A 5,265-nucleotide genomic window follows, 5' to 3' on the forward strand; every position below is an offset into this window, starting at 1 on the left:
GCATGATTTTTTTTTAAAAGAGCTTCCCCTATGTACTAATTTAAAAGCAGAAAGATTAAAATGTGTGCAAATTTTATGAGAATGTTTAAAATATTTAGAGCTTGTCTTAAGGCATATCTACATTTAGGTTAATTTACCATGTGCCTTGTCTCAAATAGAAACTTAAGAAGCAACCATTTTGTTTGGTGCAATATAATGAGCAAAGAAGAACTAGCACGTGAGATTCAGCTGTATAGATCATGTTTTTGAGGGTAGAAACGTTTTGTGTCTACCTGTGACTTACGTACAGAGCTCTGATGTCACACTGTGTGCTAATTCCTTCAGAGTTCTTAGATCTTTCCTGCTTCTTTCTATTCCCTCTATATTTGTGGGGTTCTTCCATGTTCTGTATTTTTTCCCAAGGATTTTTTTGAGAGTGCAATTCCAAGATGTAGTACATAATATACCTTCCTCGTATTTTGCTCAGCTGGCGAGCTGTAAGAATTCTAATAATGTCTGGTGCTCAGTGTAGAATTAGGGATTCTTAACCTAAAGAGAACACTTAAGATTCTCCAGACTCATTGAATGAGGAAGCTTGGGAAAGGCTGCATATTCTTACCCTGCTCTGTAGTTTCCCAGTTACATGGACATATAAATGGCTCTGAGATTTCCTGCAACAACAACAACAAAAAAAATATTTTCTCTCTCTCTTGCTCTTTATTTCCCCAAAACTAAGTATTTTCCAAACTTGTTTTTTTTTTTTTTTTTACCATAGATCTATTTTGTTGCCTAATGTCCATTTGTTTTGCTAAACAGTTTTGAAAATAACTCATCTAAAAACTTAGGTGACAGCAAGCTTCACATTTATTTGTACCCATTTTCCCCATTCCTAATTGTACTTGCTTTATATCAATTGCAGGATTCTTCTAAAGGTAAAATAAAGCAGAGTAGTGTAATTGTGCTGTAAAACTGAAGTGCCTGTGTAAATGAGAAGAAGTACTATTAACAAAACACAGTCTTTTCTTCTTAAATTGTAGAGTGTGGTTGCTGAATTTATATAAAAGAAAGGATAGGAAACAGGCAGATTAAATTCTTTTATATTTTATCATCTTTATTTTTGCCTGTATTAGTTGTTAAATGTAATATGATGACCAAACAAGTGCTAATATTTACGGCATAGTTGTATAAATTTAAAGATTAGGTAAGTGTCTTTAAGCCATTAAAATGGAAGATTTGCATATACGAAGTGTATGTTTTCCAAATGGACTCATCGTTCTGGTGAAAGTGCTCTGGAAAGAGCATTTCTGTCTTTTATATATCCCAGTCCTCTAATTATTGTACTTTCCTCCCAAAGGCCAAAGCTGTAGATTTAAGCTGCAAATTACTTCTTTTTCAAATTAACAGGGAATTTTTGTTCAAATGCATCACCTTAACATGAATGTAACACACATAAACACATACAATCCAAAATAATTCAAAAATATGCCACCTTGTAGCTATCAGGAGTATTCACATTTCTTGGCCTGTTATGGGGACTGTCAATTTGTTTGGCTACTTGCCATTTTAAAATGTTTTAGTTGACACAACAGATCAACCCTACATTAATACGGGATATTGTCAATTTCTCTTGAAAGCTTTCTGCCTCTCATGAACCCTTTATCCTATCTAAAAGTCCTTCTTACAGTTGTCCTTCTAGAAAAGTCTTCATTATCCTTCAAGCCCTAGTTAAATGTTATCATTCTGTGATCCATATCCTAATTCCAGAGCACAATTAATTACTGTGTTCAAATCTTGTTATTGAACTAATTACTTCTAACTTTAGTTTTCTCTTCATATATCTCCTTCACCATGAAGACACCAACCTGATCTTTCAAGTCAAGCACTGTTACCAGTTATTTTTAATTCCCTTGCAAAGTGATTTGCACACACATAGTGTTGACTGTTCTTTATGTACAAAGATTATCATATTATAATGACAAACTCATACAAGATCATAAAAATATTACAAGATCAAAGTAGGTAACTTCTGAGGGTACTTGGTTCAATATCTAGGAATAGCTTAGATATTGAAAATATAATTGGTGAATTGTTATTTGAACCTCAGTGGATCAAGCCTACAGATTTCTTTTGTTATGCTCTGGTTAAGGATAGGTTTAAAACTTGAATTATTTGCCAACACTATATTTGATAAGTTTCACATAAAAATAATAATAATGAATTCTGATATCTATTTAAAATTGGATGTGTAAGTTCTTGGAACACAGGGCCAACATTACCATACAGGTAAAAGTCAACTGGCCTTTGTGCCTGCTGACCCTTTAGTCTGGAACAGCCCTCTAGTTTCCTTCAGTTCACTCTTATACCCAACCCACTTTACACACTTAATCTCTAATTGGTTCCCATAGGCATTCCAGTTGTGATACTTATCTTATTTATTGTATAACTTATAAAATAACACATGAACCCACTGAGGATCCATAATGAAAATATATTCTCCAGACTCCTGGCACAAGAATTTCTCAGTCTATTCTTTCATTATAATCGATATTATCTGGAATGATAATTTTATCTGAAAGTGTAATCCTTTCATTATAATTAATGTCACCTAAACTCTATACTAAGGATAATTCTCTCTCTCGATTAGTTTTTTTTTTCTTTTTTGGGGGGGTGGGGTGGGTTGAGGTAATTACATTTATTTGTTTATTCTTAGAGGAAGTACTGGGGCTTGAACCCAGAACCTAATGCATGCTAAGCATGCGCTCTACTACCTGAGCTATACCCTCCCCCAATTCATTTCTTTTTATAACTTCTGGGCATTATAAGTCTGTAACAAAGATGGTTGAACCATTTATATGGGCTGTCAGAAAATTTAGAGTCAAATTTGTGTTCCACCTACAGCTCAAATTTGCCAGCTGTTTTTGTATGCTGTAAACTCCTTAAACATTTTCTGGGATAAACGAAAAATAAATAAATTAATTAATAAGTGAAGAAAACTGTGGTCTAAGTTTGGCCACTTCCCTTTTCCTCTATCCAAGTTTCTCTTGCTTTATTCACACAAACTCTTCTGAGTGAAAATTCCTTCATAAGTAATTCATACAGGACTTTGTTATTTCCAAATCTGGATTATTTATCTTTGGTCTTTTCACATAAGAATACCACAATCTCCTGTATTTTTTGGATATAGTAGTAAAATAGGTCCTGCAGAATTTTCTTCAAATCTCTATAATTTGAGCTCTCTAATACAGCAAGTAATGAGTGCGATTCTCAAAGGTCAGACTTCTAAATATGCAGGCACTGTTAAGATCTGCAAAAGTGTTTTCTATCACATCACTGTTTTGTCTCAAAATGTTCCTGGGATCAATGATAAAGCCCATAATTTTGTAGTAAATCATAGGTGGCAGTTAGTGGTTCAATCGATTTTAAATAAACTTTAGGTCATAATTCCCTCCTTCTCCAACAAGTTGGAGTCACAGGAACCATCCTCTTTGGGAATCATCCGCACATTATACACCTAGATGTTACAGGCTATGACCTTCTTAAAAGTCCTACTTCCTACAGCTCCTGACTCTGTCTAATTGCCATGTGTGATGGTAGTTGAGAGTAGAAGAAAAAGAGAGAGAATGAGAGAGAGAAGAAGTGTATGATGGACTTCTCATTCACTTCTTAATTTATTTTAATTCATCTAAGTGAACAATGCTGGCACCTAAGAAAATGGTCAGAAGAAATTCCAGCTTAGTGACTGAATTTGTTCTCTTGGGATTAACGGATTGTCCAGATCTTCAGCCCATTCTTTTTGTGTTGTTCCTGGTGATCTACTTGATCACTGTTTTGGGGAACCTTGGGATGCTGGTCCTGATCAGGATAGATTCTCGCCTCCTCACCCCTATGTACTTGTTTCTTGCCAGTCTGTCCTGCTCGGATTTGTGCTGTTCCACTAATGTGACTCTCAAGATGTTGATGAACTTCTTATTAGAGAAAAAAAACATTTCCTATACTGCTTGTCAAGTCCGGTGCTATTTTTTCATTGCCATGGTTATTACTGAGTATTACATGTTAGCTGTAATGGCTTATGATAGGTACATGGCCATCTGTAACCTTTGCTTTATAGCAGCAAGATGTCCAAAGGGGTCTGTATTTGCCTGATTGCTGGTCCATATGTCTATGGGTTCCTTAGTGGACTGATGGAGACCATGTGGACACATCACTTGACCTTCTGTGGCTCCAATATCATTAATCATTTTTATTGTACTGACCCACCCCTTATCCGGCTCTCCTGTTCTGACACGTTCATTAAGGAGACCTCCATGTTTGTGGTGGCAGGATCTAAGCTCTCCAACTCCCTTCTCATAATCCTCATCTCCTACATCTTCATTCTTATTGCCATCCTGAATATGTGTTCTGCTGAAGGTAAGCACAAAGCTTTTTCCACCTGTGGGTCCCATCTGGTGGCAGTGACTGTGTTGTATGGGACCCTGTTCTGCATGTATGTTAGACCTCCCACGGGCAAGTCAGTCCAAGCAGTCCAAGATCATTGCTGTTTTCTACACTTTTGTAAGCCCTATGTTGAACCCCATCATTTATAGTCTGAGGAACAAGGATGTGAAACAGGCTTTCTGGAAATTGATCAGAAGAAACGTACTTTAGAAGTAAAATTACAGTGCATCTTTCTTTAAATATTAAATAAAAGATATTTATGAGAACTGGATACAACTTTAACTGCATTTACAGAAAAGTCAATTTTAAATCCATGATGAAAATCTATATTCTAGCAACAAAACAGTAAAGACATAGGTATAGAAGACTTACAGTTTTACACGTGACGTGTGAGTGCATTGTGTGTAAAAGACTGGGCATTATACGTGTCGATATGGGGGATCACTTCTCTTTCTTTACATACTTTGGTATTTATAACTTTATAGGTTAATTTTACATTATAAAATTTATACATTCTCATAGTAAAACATTCAATCTCTAGAAGAATATACGGTGAAAGAGTAAAATATTTCCTTTTCTCTGCCTTACCCTGATCTTCTATTGTCACGTCTCAAAATTCCTATTAAGAATTCCTTATATTTCCAGGAAGTTTCTGTATATCCACAAACCAATGTATGGTATGGCCGTATACATATACCTATATACACAAAATTGTTAATACACATGTTGACTATCATGAGCTAACTTTTAGTGGTTTTAATTCTGTATCATTTACTATGTAGAGGCTTTGATTTAATGGTTTAGAGGATGTGGCCACAGCTGCTGTTGACCTGCCATCACCTCTGGGAGACA

General features: G+C 35.4%; 1 pseudogene; it reads left to right on the forward strand.

The window, feature by feature from the left end:
- Positions 1 to 3,098: 3,098 nt before the first annotated feature.
- Positions 3,099 to 4,623, forward strand: LOC135319967 (olfactory receptor 5M5-like; annotated as a pseudogene).
- Positions 4,624 to 5,265: the final 642 nt, after the last annotated feature.

This window comes from Camelus dromedarius, chromosome 35, assembly GCF_036321535.1.
Source record: "Camelus dromedarius isolate mCamDro1 chromosome 35, mCamDro1.pat, whole genome shotgun sequence".
Classification (NCBI taxonomy): Eukaryota; Metazoa; Chordata; class Mammalia; order Artiodactyla; family Camelidae; genus Camelus; species Camelus dromedarius.